The sequence below is a fragment of the Ambystoma mexicanum genome, chromosome 8 (genome assembly GCF_040938575.1).
Source record: "Ambystoma mexicanum isolate Mex_15411 chromosome 8, UKY_AmexF1_1, whole genome shotgun sequence".
NCBI lineage: Eukaryota > Metazoa > Chordata > Amphibia > Caudata > Ambystomatidae > Ambystoma > Ambystoma mexicanum.
The window spans coordinates 1,645,557,453-1,645,573,540 of record NC_090929.1 but is presented as its reverse complement, the minus strand read 5'-3'; positions in this window follow the sequence as shown (position 1 = coordinate 1,645,573,540).

Genomic DNA, 16,088 nt, shown 5'->3' with positions numbered 1-16,088 from the left:
TGAGGCCCATGGTGTTGTTGTGAAGTCCAGGCCGGACTGGCTGGAGCCTTCCCAGTGACTGTATGTTGTGGGTACACCCTGTGGGTGGGACCTGTGTGAATGGAGTGTGTGACCAATATGCACGTCTTGTTGTGGATGTCTGGTTCTGGTGTTTGACCAATGACTGAGACAGCCCTGCCCGAAACTGGTATGAATGCAGTGTGTAGTGTTGAATGGCTGGGTACTTGTCCCAATACACATTCCTTGTTGTGAGTGTCTGAGAGGGAGGAGTATGGCCTGAATGCACTGTATGCCTGATTGCTGACTGACTGCATGAATGCCCTTCTGTATAATTGGCTGCTCAGTGTGACCCAGCAGTGTGGATGAGAGACAGAATAGTATATCTGGGGACCTCTCACCACTGGAAATTGTTCAGAAGCTGAAGTCCAAACTATGAAGAGTAACTGGAGTGAAACTGAAGCTTGACCTTGAAGCCCCGCTGGAAGAGAAGAATTGCTGTTGCTCTTCTTCACCAATCTGAAAGCTGCTGTGTTTCCAAGGACTGACCCAGAGAGGACCTGATACAGCGCCCTCTTCCCGTGCTCCAAGGTACCATCGAGCACGGCTAACCTTCGCCGAAGCTCCCTGGAAGTCAGACTCTCGAAAGGCTACCGACCGGGCGAGGAGAACGAAGTGAAGCACCCGGACATCGACGCCGTCGAAGACCATTGACGTCAACCAGGGTTCGCAGGTTTGTGTAACCGCTGGAGGCCCGTCGAAGTTGTATTGCTCAGACGCAGGGGACCACTTGACGCCGTGCCGATGACGACTGGAGTCGCACGCCTCTTTGCCTAAGACTTTTTGATTCACAGACACGCTCGTCCGCACCGCCATCCGCCTTAACCCGCTGGAGAAGGCCAGGCCGTCGACATGCCGAGGAGCATCCGCCGGTGGGTTTCCCGCCACCCAACGATCGTAGAGACGCCGGACGACTCGACGCCCTTGCTGGGCCACCTTTCTTCAAACTCTTTGCGGTCCTGAACTGTTGTCACCGAGGTGCCCTGCATGCCTCCTCTTCCTTGCAGGACGCCAACGCTCTGTCGTCAACGAGCACCGCTAGGAACGAAGCTTCCACTTCACCGTCGTCGTTCAACCCTTTTCTTCGTGGGATCTCGACGATCCGTGTCTGCTGTTTTAAAGGGAGCCGCTCAAGAAGGATCCGTCGACGACCCGACATCGAACTCTGCTATTCCAGGTAAATTGGGGTGGTAGAAACATTATAGAAGGAAATAAGACTTGCAGAACAATATATGGACTGAGCTTGTGATACAACTTTGCTTTACAGGTTGCCCAGGTGGGGGGATCTCCACACAGAACTGTGTTTAACGGTAGAGGCCAGTATTCTGCCAATTGTTGTAACCAACTGCTTTCCCTTCTATGTTTATTGTTGGTAACCTTGAACTTAATTATATACAGACTGTGTTTTAACTAATACAGTGTGTCGACATTCCTTTGTGGGGGCTTGGGGACTACACTGTACTTAAGAACCAGCCTGCATCACCTTCTGAGATGCTAGGCCTTGATTGCTCAACCACGTACCAATAATATCGAATCTTGGCGGGGGTCCTCTCTGCCTCTGCTCTACCATATAGAGAGCGGAAGTACAGACCCCCCTCCAGTCTTTACATTGGCGGCAGCGGTGGGATGCTTATGGTTTTAAGAATCAGTGTATAACCGTGCCACCTACAAAATATCTGCACTTTGTTAAATTGAGGTTTAGTTGTGTACAAGATAACTGCATTACAAGCAATGGAGTCTATTGCACATGGTAAATTGACTAGGATGAGCTTAGAGGCTCTCCAGAGTGCTTGTGAAGCCAGGGAGTTAGACTTTGTGGATATGTCTAGGGCTGAGCTGATAGCTGCCCTGGTGGACTACCAGACTGATGGTGAATCTCTTGAAGGGGGGATGCAACCAATGAGGACTCTGCCCCTGGGGTTGTTGCTGAATCTGTTTCTGGGAATGCCACCATTCCTGCTGACTCTGTTCCAAACCCCAGCAATTCCTTGAAGATTGAGTTATAAGGATGAAATTGGCCTTTGAATACCGCAAGTTAGAAATAGATGCTGAGCTTAAGAAAGATGAGATGGCTCAACAAGTGGAGCTCAAGAATAGGGATCTTGAACTCAAAGACAAGGACCTTGAACCCAAGAACAAGGACACTGAATGTCAGAGAATCCAGCTAGAGAAAGCTAGAGTGGAGACTTTAGCTAAACCCAGTGAGAGTGTCAGGTCCCCAGCCACCAAGTTTATGAAAGATATGGTTGGTGTGTTTGTGGATGGTTCAGAAATCCTCCAATGGATTGAAGCGTTTGAAATGGCTTGTGCAATTCATGATGTTGATAAGAGAGATTGGGCTAAGTGTTTGTTAAGCAGAGTGCCTCAAACTGGATATGACTGTATTCGGAAACTGAGTGTGGAAGAAAGGGGTCAGTATGCGTGCATGAAGTCTGCTTTTGGCAAGACACCTACCCAATACCTTAAGAGGTTCAGGGATTTTAAGAAAAGAGAGAATGTGTCTTGGGTTGACTGGGTGAGTGCTGCACACATGAACATGATGGGGTGGATTGATGGTTACCAGGTGAAAACATTTGTTGACTTGTCCCACCTTTTGTTTTTTGAGCATTTCTCTGAAGCCTGTTCACCAGAGCTGCATCAGTATGTTGCTGACCAGATCATTTTGGATCCCTTTAAGCTGGCTAGGTTGGCTGACAAGTGGGTCTCCCACCGGGTGTCTCCTAAGGACTCCAGTGGGAAGGACAAGGACAAAGATAAAGGGAGCTCTCAGAAAGCTGAGGAGTCCCACAAGCAATCACTGTCGAGTAAACCAAAACCTTCCTCTCCTAAGACCCAAAAATCTAGTGGGGATAAGTCATCTGTGGGTGGGAATAAGAGTAGAGGTCCACCTGCTGCAAAGCAGGCTCCCAGTGGTTCCAGTACCGTACCCCGCATTCCTGGCACCTGTTGGGAATGTGGGGCTCTGGATCACAAGAAGGGTGACTCCAAATGTAAAGGTAAGGCACTTGGAGTACAGGCTGTTAGCCTGAGCTACCCTTACCCCATGTCTGAGGTGGAGGCCACTGTCCTCCCCTCCTCTACAGGAATCACATTTGGTGCTCCTGTAGAGATTTCCTTAGTGTCCCTTGGGGTCTGGGACTAGTACGCCGAAGTACTGGCGACTATCCCACACAACACCTGTAGGTTTTTGAGAAGTGTCCTTTTGAATGGCCAGCCTTCTACCGGTTTGAGAGACACTGGGGAAAGCATGACAGTGGTGGACATGACCCTGCTCAAGCCAGAGGACTATGTAGGTGCTCCTCTGAGAACCACCAGGTTAGCTGGTGGGCCTCCCAAATTATCACCTGTAGCCTTAGTCACACTCATGATTGGAGACAAGACAGCAAAGCTTCCTGTCCTGGTTCAGGACAATGTCCCTGCTAACATTCTGTTAGGAAATGATCTAGTAGAGTTGGGGGTTGATCTCGGATGGTCTTCCAAAAACTTCTGCTGCAGTCACTAGGTCACAGGTGACACAGGGTCTGGTGGTGAGTCAGGTACCCGAGCCAAAGGCGAGGCCTAAGGCAAGAAGAAGGAAGAACAACCTCTGTGAAGGGGGCTCCTTCTCTTCCTGGTGTTCCTACAGCACCCATTGGGATCCATGCTCCGGATGGGCTGGGTTCAGTGGAAAACCCAAACTCAACTCCTGAGGGGGAAGAGACAGAAGACTCTCCTGTGGGAGAGAATCTCAACCCGGAGGACCACCCCAACCTTCAATGCCTGCTGGCTGAATGCAGACCCTCCCGGGCGGACTTCTGTAAAGGACAGAGAGAGTGCCACTCTCTCTTGAGGGTCTGAGGAAACAGGCACTGTCCCAGGCACAAGGAGAAGTGCCTAGGACATTCTGGATTTATTGGGAGGGTGAGCTCCTTGTTAGTGAGCCTACTAAGCCTAAACCTGGTGCCCTCAAGAGGTCGGTGGTACCCCAGGTTTACAGGCTCTTCCTGCTGCAGTTGGCGCTTGAGGCTCCCTTAGCTGTTCATCTTGGTACCAAGAAGACTAAGCAGAGTCTCTCTGCCCATTTCTACTGGCCACGGATGGGAGTAGAAGTGGAGTCCCACTGCAGGACCTGCCCAACTTGTCAGTTGACTGGCAAGACTGGAGGCAGTGTCATTGCCCCACTGCAGCCATTGCCAGTGGTTGGCACACCGTTTGAGTGGGTGGGCATCGACATTGTTGGTCCCCTTGACCCTCCCACTTCAGGTGGACATCAGTTCATCCTGGTCTTGGTTGATCATGCCACCAGGTACCCTGAGGCTATACCCCTTCGGACTGTTACTGGCAAGGTGGTTGCCAGGGCTCTCCTGGGCATTTTCATCCGTGTTGGATTCCCCAAGGAGGTTGTCTCTGACAGAGGATCCAACTTCATGTCTAGTTACATGAAAACCATGTGGAAAGAGTCTGGGGTAACCTACAAGTTCCCCACTTCTTACCATTCCCAGACCAATGGTCTGGTTGAGAGATTTAATAAAACTCTCAAGGGCATGCTAGGCGCTTTGGAAGAGCCCCTAAGGAGGAAATGGGATCTCCTCCTACCATGCCTGCTGTTTGCTTACAGAGAGGTACCTCAAGAGGATGTTGGTTTCAGCCCCTTTGAGTTACTCTTTGTCCATCCCGTGAGGGGGCCCCTTGCCTTGATCAGAGAAGGTTTGGAGGCCACCCCTCCAGGTCCCGCCAAGCAAGTGGGGGGACTATGTGTTAGGCCTCAGACGGAGGATGACAGATGAGGGGTCAGGCAACAGCGAATTTCAAGGCCAGCCAGGAATTGAATAAGTACTGGCATGACCTTAAAGCCTTGCAAGTGATTGGACTCCGGGACAGGAAATCCTTGGGATGGAGCCTAACAAGCCTAGAGCTTTGGCAGTCAAGTGGACTGGACCCTTCAGGATCATCTCCAAGATGGACACAGTCATCTATCTGGTTGACATGGGAGTCCCTAGGGTAGCCCCTCAGGTATTCCATGTTAACAGGTTCAAGCCTTTCCACAGGCGAGCAGAAGTCTCATGCCTCTTGCTAGCTTCTGAGCAAGAAGAGGATTAGAGTGAGCCCCTTCCTGATCTGCTGCACAGCAACCCTCAGGATGGCTCAGTGGAGGGAGTACATCTCTCTCCAGATCTGACAACAGAGCAGCAGAGGGCCAGCAGGGCTTTGCTCTGGCAGTATGCCTCTCTGTTTTCCCTGACACCAGGCCTTACACCTTGCTGTAGGCACGCAATTGACACTGGTGACAGTGTGCCTGTCAAAAGCAGCTACTGCTGTATGTCAGATACCGTTAAGAACCACATCCAGGCTGAGGTCGCCAAGATGTTGTATCTGGGTGTTATTGAACCCTCAACCAGTCCCATGTCCAGTCCAGTGGTCCTTGTCCCCAAGGCAAGTTCCCAGTCAGGTACCAAGGATTGGAGGTTCTGTGTGGACTACCGAGGAGTCAATGCCGTCACCAAAATTGACGCGCACCCATTGCCCAGGGCTGATGAGCTTGTGGACACCATAGGTGCTGCCAAATTTGTGAGCATCTTTGACCTTACCTCAGGCTATTGGCAAATAGCTCTGATGGACCATGCCAAGGAAAGGACAGCGTTCTCAACACCTGAGGGACTCTACCAGTTTAGGGTTATGCCTTTTGGGTTGAAGAATGCCCCTGCCGTCTACAGTTCCACCTGGGAAGAGCATTTGACACATCTGGATAAAGTGTTGTAGGCCTTGAAAAGGGCTAACCTCACTATCAAGGCCACCAAGTGCCAGCTAGCTCAGGGGAAAGTCACATATCTTGGTCATGAGGTAGGAGGGGGTCAAATTCAACCTCTTCCCAGTAAGGTACAGGATTACATGACTGGGAGACTCCCACTAGTCAAACCCAATGTGAGAGCCTTTTTTGGCCCTCACTAGGTATTATCGCAATTTCATGGCAGACTATGGAACCATAGCTGCACCACTGACATCTCTGACTTCACCCAAACAGCCTAGGAAGGTTAATAGGACTGAAGACTGTCAGAGGGCCTTTGATGGCTTGAAGGAAAGTCTGTGTAAGGCACCTGTGTTGTGTGCACCTGACTACAGCAAACCCTTTATCGGCCAGAGGGATGCCTGCGACACCGGAATTGGAGCTGTCTTGTCCCAGTTAGATGACAAAAGGAGGGAACATCCGATCATCTTCATCAGTAGACAACTCAACGGTAGAGAACTTAGGTGGGCTACTGTTGAAAAGGAATGTTTCAGTATAGTTTGGAGCCTTAGGCATTTTAGGCCCTACCTTACAGGGTCTACCTTCAAGGTGCAAACAGATCATAAGCCCCTAAAGTGGGTTAGGCAGATGAAGGGTGAGAACCCGATACTGCTCAGGTGGTCCATTAGCCTGCAAGGGCAAGACTTCACCATAGAGCATAGACCAGGGAAGAGACACGATAATGCAGATGGCCTTTCCAGAAGGTATGTTGACCGTCAGGATGAGGGTGTCTATCTCGCGGGAGATTAGGCACCCTAACCTCAGTCTGGGAGGGAGGGGCGACTGTGATGCTGGAAATGCATTGGAGGGACAGGGCCTCCCTGTCCTTGTCCTGTAGTCCTTTTTCATTTGTGTTCTGTATTATTTTCTGCCCAGGAGTCCATGTGGGACTCCTGGCAGTACAGCTCTTCCTGTTTTTGGTTTGGTGTACAGACCCATGGGATACCCTTATAGCACCCATGGGTGGGGGAGCAACCCTGTGCCCTTAGTGTATGTTTTTGGGCACCTGTGTGTGGCCCACAGAGCAGGGTATGGGCTGGTGGCAGCTCCATGCTAAATTTGACAGGTGCTCTGAGTATCCTCCATTTTGGGATACCCAGGCCCTGCAATTAAAATCAGTTGATTCCTGATAGGAAACAAGATGGCCCCTGTGGCCTCTTGCTTTCTATTGCCTGTTACCTTGTTTTCCCAAAGTCTTGTGAAGCCCTGACTCTGTCCCTTCCCCCTGACTGGCTGTTGGGTGGAAGTTCCATATATGGTGTTGATGTGAAGTCCAGGCCAGACTGGCTGGAGCCTTCCCAGTGACTGTATGTTGTGGGTACACCCTGTGGGTGGGACCTGGGTGAATGGAGTGTGTGACCAATATGCACTTCTTGTTGTGGATGTCTGGTTTCTGGTGTTTGACACAATGACTGAGACCACCCTGCCCGAAACTGGTATGAATGCAGTGTGTGGTGTTGAATGGCTGGGTACTTGTCCCAATACATATTCCTTGTTGTGAGTGTCTGAGAGGGAGGAGTATGGCCTGAATGCGCTGTATGTCTGATTGGCTGACTGACTGCATGAATGCCCTTCTGTATGATTGGCTGCTGAGTGTAACCCAGCAGTGTGGATGAGAGACAGAATAGTATATCTGGGGACCTCTCACCACTGGAAATTGTTCAGAAGCTGAAGTCCAAACTGCGAAGAGTAACTGGAGTGAAACTGAAGCTTGACCTTGAAGCCCCGCTGGAAGAGAAGAATTGCTGTTGCTCTTCTTCACAAATTTGAAAGCTGCTTGTGTCTCCAAGGACTGACCCAGAGAGGACCTGATACGGCACCCTCTTCCCGTGCTCCGAGGGACCATTGAGCACCGCTAACCTTCAGCGAAGCTCCCTGGAAGTCAGAACCTCGAAAGGCTGCCGACCGGAGATGGGGACCGCCGAGGAGAACGAAGTGAAGCACCCGGACATCGACGCTGTCAAAGTCCATTGCCGTCGACCAGGGTTCGCAGGTTTGTGTCACCGCTGGAGGCCCATCGAAGTTGTGTTGCCCAGATGCAGGGGACCACTTGACGCTGTGCTGACGACGACCGGAGCCGCACGTTCCTTTGCCTAAGACTTTTTGATTCATGGAAGCGCTCGTCCGCACCGCCGCCTGCCTTATCCCGCTGGAGAAGACCAAGCCGTTGACGCGATGAGGAGCAGCCGCCTGTGGGTTTCTCGCCACCCAATGACCGGAGAGACGCCGGACGACTCGACGCCCTTGCTGGGCCACAGTTCTTCAAACTCTTTGCGGTCCTGAACTATCGTCACTGAGGTGCCCCGCACGCCTCTTCCTTGCTGGACGCCAACGCTCCGTCGTCGATGAGCACTGCTAGGAACAAAGCTGCCACCTCACCGCCGCCGTTCAATCGTTTTCTTCGTGGGATCTCGACGATCCGTGGCTCATGCTTTAAAGGGAGCCACTCAAGAAGGATCCGTCGATGACCCGACGTCGAACTCTACTATTCCAGGTACATTGGGGTGATTGAAACATTATAGAAGGAAATAAGACTTGCAGAACAATATATGGACTGGGCTTGTGATACATCTTTGATTTACAGGTTGCCCAGGTGGGGGGATCTCCACACAGAACTGTGTTTAACGGTAGAGGCCAGTATTCTGCCAATTGTTCTAACCAACTGCTTTCCCTTCTATGGGCCTCATTACACGGTAGGCGGTAGCCATGGCGCTATTAGTGCCATGGCTACCCCCTTACCGCATTCCAGGTCTGTGTTCCCGGAATGGGGACTTACCAGGTCATTCTGACCCTGGCGGGACCGGTAAGTCCCCATTCCGGAAACCATTCCCATTTGAGCCCCCATAGGGCTCAATGGGAATGGGGAAGGAGCTAATAACGAGCCCGCTATTAGCGAGCCCGTTATTAGCTCTGAAGCCCCTCAACTGGTCCCTTCCTTAACGCCTGGTTTTACCAGGCCGCTAAGGGACCTCATAGTAGGGCGGTAAGGGATTACAGGACCGGTGCCGTTACCGGTGCTGGTAATCCCTTACCGCATACTGTGTACTGAGGCCCTATGTCTATAGTTGGTTACCTTTATTAATTGATTTATGTGACATTTAACCAGAGTACAGTTGATGCACTTTAATGAGATCTGACGATAATTGTGGTACCACTTAAGAATTGTATATATTTGCCGTTATAGATTGTCTGAGCACAAAGTGAGTTATTGTGATTGTGTATATAACCTTGAACTTAATTATATAAAGACTGTGTTTTAGCTAATACAGTGTGTGGACATTTCCTTGTGGGGGCTTGGGGACTACACTGTACTTAAGGACCAGCCTGCATCACCTCCTGAGAAGCTAGGCCTTGATTGCTCGACCATGTACCAATAATAGAGAATCTTGGCTGGGGTCCTCTGTGCCTCTCCTCTTCCATATAGAGAGCGGATGTAGAGACCCCCCTCCACTCTTTACACTCACCTCCACCCCATTTGCAACACTGACTGCACGCAGCTGCACACAGACTTGCACTAATAACTGTTTTCAGTGCCTTTTCGGCATATCTATTTATATGTGTACATTCATTCGGCTAACCTTTACTTTTCATAGACACTCATCCTACTAATGTCTTACTTAGAGGTACACAGAAATGCTGTATTGGTGCTCATTTTATGTCTTGGGTACAAATAACCTCTGGTGATATTAAAAATATGAAAATACTAATCAAATACGTTTGTTTACCAATACAATTTTAATTAGCAAACTCTGCTAATCAGTTTTTGAAAATGAATTTATGCCTTGCATTCAGATATCTGCAGCACCGATGGATGGTGCATCCACATCAAAAGTACCTCCAGGAACCATCTCCTGCTGTGGAACTCTCTGCCTCTGGCCCTCAGGCTCATTGACGACTATCCTAAATTCTGCAAGGCCCTAAAGACCTTCCTTTACCTGTACTAATGGGAATGGCTCTCTACATCTTTAAACTGACTAGTGTTCCGTCACAGCGACAAGATACCTTTGAGTAAAAGCTGCGCTCAACTAAGTTCTGCTAACATAACATAACCTAAGGGTACTGTACAGCCTAAGGATTAGACTTCATTGCCCATGGGTGAAAGATCTTTGGGAGACCTTGGGGTGAATAGTGGGAGTTGGAGAGGGGGGTTGAGGGCAGTGAGGCATCCAGAAGGTGAAGTGAATCGAGGGGAATTCAAAAGAAGGTCCAAGACCAGCCGTGGGACTTTAGAAAAAAGCTAAAAATGCTAAATAATAAATTACGCGAATAGGGACTACATCCCGAAATGTACTGCAAATAAAAAATATGATTAAGAAGACTCTGGGCTCTCGAACGCTAATGGAACTACCTTCTCAGCATAATACATTCAGTTAGGCCATTAAAAGGTCAACACTTGGATTTTGTTTTGACTTTAAAACTGGATTAACACGGCGCGGAATCCTTTCTCTACATAGAGGTAGAGTGGTTTGAAGATGTTAGAAAGGGACTGGGGAAATGGTCAGCGCTCCCTGGGGACGGGGGAGCGGTATTGACTGCCCGGAATGGAGTGCTCACGTGGCCACCCCTGGGAATGCTTCCAGAATAACCTGATTCTTCCCATGGCAGTGCCAGGACGCGAGCTCAGCATAGACTCCTGAGACTGTGGCGTTGCCTAGGGAGCCCCTGTAATTGAGCTCCTGCCAATAAAGATACTGTAGGCTCTTTCTGGCGCATTATGTTGTCTGTGCACCTTATTTAATGGAGAAGGGCAGCGGGTACAGTCATGGGAGGTAGGTTGGCAGCCTGATGGGGGTGGTAAGGTAGCGTGGAACGGTGAGTAGCAACAGCTTGCTTCATGGAAATATGCATGCCAAACGAGTTCCGTCACTCATTGCAAACATTTCTGCCCATACATTTGAAGATTTTCTGTACATGAATTTAAAAATACAATTGCAAAAATTTCACAGATTCATGGCAGGAATATACTGAGAGAAAAGTCCTAAATTACATATGCCTCTACTTAAAATGCTTTTTCCTCTAACAAATAATTGATTTAGCAACAACAACTTACAACCCTGCTCAGAGATTGAATCTTTCTGGTATAGAAGTTTGGATTGTTTTTGTTCTCAAAGTTCTTGCCAGGCCTCAAAAGATCTTCAATTAATTGGACTTCTTTAGGTTCCAATATAGACATCAGAGGTTTCCAATATTACAAATCTGCACAACATATTTGCATGGTTTACAATTTTATGTCTGTCACGTGAACAGCACTTGTCATACCCATAGGAAAAATCCTTGTGACATAGACAATTTTCTGTATCACTCATTTTACTATATTGAATTGTGCCTTGTGTGACAGATCCATGGATGTCACCACTTCTTCCCTATTAGGAGCCCCTTCCCATGAGGCCATGGTGGTGAGGCGGCTACCCGATAGTCCCTGTGGGGGTGGTACTCTGCTATAGGATTTAATGGGGAGGAGGGCCCCCATTGGATTAGTGATGACCTGGAGAGAACACAGTATCTCCATATCTCACTAAATCTGACAAACCTTCCTAGCCCACTCCCACCAGTACCTTCCCTATTGTACCCATATACCTTTGCCATACCAGCCAGCTAGGAAGTACTGTGACAACGAAGTGTGTGGACTCCTCAAGGGACCTATATCCCTCATGTACTGAGTTGAGGAAGATACCAACTGACTCACTGGGTTTTAACATCAGTACTGGGATGAGGAAGAAGTGTGGAAGCATGAAGAGCACCTATACTGAATGGCCTAGTTGTCATAGGATTCCCATTGGACGAGCTATCATTTAAACAGAAGAGGGAATTCCAAATCACAGAGGCCCTCCCTGTAGGAACTGGGAGATTCAAACCCTGTTTGAAGTTAAGAACAGCAGAGGAAAATGTATGTCGCCAGAAGGTTCGTTGTGGAAAGCAGGTTGAGACAGGAGGCGGAGCACCCAGCCGAACGAGAAGGATGGAGTGAACAAACTACTTGGGCCATGCTGCCTAGTAGCAGGGGCCGCTGTGGAGCCGCCCCATTCCCTGGAACAATTGGAGGAGGCCAGGAGGCCTCTGCACCTCTGCATAACCGCTGCAGTCCCTTGAATGATTAGGAGACACTGGAGAGGGGAATCCTATCCCGTACCCAACCACGAGACATCGGTAAGCACCCAGAGGAGGTAGGGGAGACCGGGATCATTATTGGGTCCCTCAAAAGAGAAACCTTTGCCAAAAGGGTCTGGAACCCAAAGGGGCAAATACAAAAAGGGTCTGGGACCGAAGAGAGAGAGAAGCCTATGCCAAAGGGGTCTGGAACCCGAGGGAAAGAAGGACACCAATACAAAAAGGGGTCTGGGACCTGAGACAAAGAAGGAAACTAATATGGAGGGTCGGGTACCTGCCAAGGGGGCATGCCTGGCAGGAGAGGGAACTGGGTGTAACTCCTGAAGAACAAGAGAAACTGAGAAGGGTCTGGGAACCCACAGCCAATGACAAATTGCCTCCGGGATCATCATAGTCACAGTACCTGGCCGGGAAGTGCACCAGGTAGACTGTGAAGAAAACTTTGAGAAAGTCCAGGGTAAGGGAGACATACCACTTGGTCTTATGAACACTGTTGAGCCAGCCAAGAGAAGGAAGTTATTCTCTTGGTATCCTGAAGAGCTTCAGAGAAAGACCAGGGGAAGGAAGACACTCCCCTTGGGCTTGATGTACATTGCGGAAAGAACCAAGAGGAGGGAGGTGTCCTCTTGGCTTTATGAAGCATCTGTTAAAAACCAGGAGAAGAAAGACACTTGTCCTGGCATTGTGTGAACCATTGAGAAACTAAAGAAAGGTCAGGGGGAGCGAGACATCCCCCAAACGCTGTGAAGATATGAGACGTTTGTTTTGTGTGTTTTGCAGGAATATACTCAAAGAACCTTTTTGAGACTTTTGATTTACATTCCTGGAGAACAACAATTTGGCTTGCTTCACTCAGAACTGAACTTCGGATTGTTGTCCAGAAGAAGGGAGCCATTCTTCTGGACCAAGAACACCATCCCTCTTTCTTAGTTAAGCTTATAGTGTAAGGGATGGAATTAGTCTTTTGACACAGGTCGGTGGACTCTTTGCTTTAGAGTGACAGCCTGACAATTTCCTTAGTATTAGTTGAGGCAGGGAAACCCCTCTTAGAACAACCCCTCTACACCCTTACACTCACCACATGGCTGCATTTTCTTCACCTACTTAATGACACTCATTTTGTTGGTCCCAAGTCTCAAGATGTACAAGCTTCCGGGATAGAAAGATTGATTTCAGACTGTCGCCCTCATTACATGTTCGGCGGTAAAGAAACAGTGTTTCCGGCAACCCGTAGCACCGGAATCAAGGGAGCATTATGCTTTGTCAGCCGCGCGGATTACGGGATGCCGGAAATGGTGAGACCGGCATCACGGAAACAACAGAAAAAAGGGCAAAATCCAGCTGCACCACCACTAAGGGAGCCAGTGCCCCCATTTCCAGCATGAACAATCCAGATGCAGCGGCACAGCAAACACCGGTACCGGAAACACCGGTTCCGGAAACATCATGACCAGAAATAAAGTGATTGCGGAAACAGGAAACTGTCTGGCGGCCATCTTGAAAATCACTATCCACTCCGATCTGCAGGCTCCAGTAGCCATCCAGTCACCCTGACTGCTGAATCACATCCCACAACATGACATCGTCCATCCCTGAGACCCGCTAGCACAGGCCACTCTTCTCAGAGGTGGAGGTAAGCATACTATCAGACACAATAGTCCAGCATGCTGGGGAGCTGTTCTCAATGGACCAGCGCCGCAGAACCTAGCAGAGGAGGAAGGTGATCTGGGAGAAAGTGGCACAGAAGGTGTCAGCAGTGGGGATGAGGCCACGCACTGTGAAGGACTACCACAAGCGGTGGGATGACCATTTGCATGCGGGTCTGGAGTCTCTTGTCTGCACACCACAGACATTGCATGGGCACAGGTGGTGGACCATCCTCCCCGATCCGGCTCATGCCCTGGGAGGAGAAGTGCAGCAGTGTACTGCACATGGAGGGGATTGAAGGAGATTGAAGGAGTGGGTGCTGCAGAGGCCGAAGCCGGGACACCAGTCGAGGCTGGTGGGTACACAAAGCCCCAATATAAATTACACGCCTGGCCACCCTGCCCTCCCTCCATACCACTACTGCACTAAAATGGCCATTGCACAGTCCCCATCCCCCAAACCAGTAAGCAGTAGCATTGTCCCCCATCCCCACCCTGTCAAAATGGTGCCAACCAAGTCACATGCCCTGTCCACCATGCATGACCCATATCCAACCACCTGACAAGACACCTTACAGTGTCACCTGTACACTCTGTCACACCCACACCCTGCAGGCACCCTCACACGCACCTGCATGAACACACTGGGCACTGTCTTGCCCATACACCCAGGGCCCCTGACAAAGAAGCGTGCATGAAATCCCTGATGAATACTTCACAGGCACGCTGCCACCGCCTACTGCATGTGTCCCTGCCGTGCCACCACAGCACGACATTGGCAGCCCTCACCTGCACCCACACATGACCACCCACCCAACCAATGGGGAGGGCATGGGCCTTCCACACCTCTCCCAGCCCTACCACATACCCACCATCCACATACTGGGCCTGCAACTGGGTCAGCCATCAACTGTTGCCTCGCCCCTCCCGAAGCCTCCCCTCGACACACCCTACACACAGACAGACCTGCATGCCACCACACCAAGCAAATGGCGGTTGAACACTTCAGTAGTCCCACTAGAGCTGTGTTGCACGTGCTATCATCCCACTACCTGCAGCTGAGACCGCACATCACATGCATGCGTGCAGCATGCCATGCACCACAGCATGTCCCCTAAACAGCACGCAGCACAATCACCAAGTTGCAAGTATCTGGGCATTTGGCAGGAATGGAGCCCCCGGTTATCAGATCACAAGGACAACAATAATCCTGGTGTGGTGAAAGCTGTTCAGACAAACCTTTGTCGAAGACATCTGCAAAGTCTTGGTATTCCTCTGGTAAGTCAGTCGTGGGACCCTGGTTGGTAGCACTGACTGTGGACATACCGGACAACAGTGCTAAACACAGAGGAAAGGTGGTTTCCATTTTTGAGGTTAAGCATTGTTCTCAACAATGCAGATTGAAAAACGCACAGTCTAATTTACCCAATCGATAGCCGGATTGTGTTGTTGTAGCCAGCGAAGGCCCAATATGACCCCAAACTGGGGGGCGGCTATCCGGTCAAAAGCAACCCATTTGGAATGCCCCTCTTGTGTGCTCATCAAGACGGGTTCTGTCTGTTCTGTCACTTGTCCGGACCATAGACATGAGCCATCCACTGCATGCACTGTTTCCAGTATCTAGTTAGCACAAGTAGGAACCCAAGTTTTCTTTGCCAACTGGTAGTCCATGTAGTACCTGTTGCTCCAGAATCGATCATTACAGGAAGGGTGAATACTAAGGAATCAAGGACAGAAAAGGATATACACAGGTATATATGCATAGATGACAGAGTGTTTTCAGAGCCAGTGGAAAACTGACTTGTCCCAGTGGCCCTGTCTAGGGGCGAGTATTGGCATTTCCCGAACACTTAATAGGCCTTTTTGGACAGACACAAATAAAATGACCTGTCTGTCCACAGTAAAGGCAGAGATTATTGGCCATTCGCCTCTCCCTCTCATCTTTAGTCAAAGGGCCTTGTGCAGCTCCGATCTGCATTGGTTCCATGTCGCCAACCGGAGTCAGAGACACAGTTTCGGCTTGCAGGGGCGCATTTCGGGGGTCCTGCGTTCACCTCGTCTTTGTATAAGGCGAGCGTCGACCTGTAAAACTAAATCCAAGAGCTCCAGGAAACCGGACGGTATGGAAGGAACCACTGACATGGCATCTTTAAATTAACCGGAAAGGCCTCAGTAAAATACTGCTGCCTTTTTTTGTTCAGGCCATGTGGTTTCTGCCGCTAGTTGATTAAAGCGGGCCAGATAAGACAAAAGGCTTTTCTTTTCTTGAGTCAAGAACTCCAGGTCTGATGCCAGTGCTTTGTACCTAGCGTCAAAGACGAGATTCATGGCACCCAATAGGGCATTGAAATCATACAAAGCAGGATCTTTTGTCTCTAAAAGAGGGTTAGCCCAGCCAGCAGCAGTCCCCCCCCAAATGTGACAACACAAAAGCGGCCTTAGTGGTGGAATTACGGAAAGCCAAAGGACGGCAAAGAAAAGGCAACCTGTACTGGTTGATAAACGTCCTATAG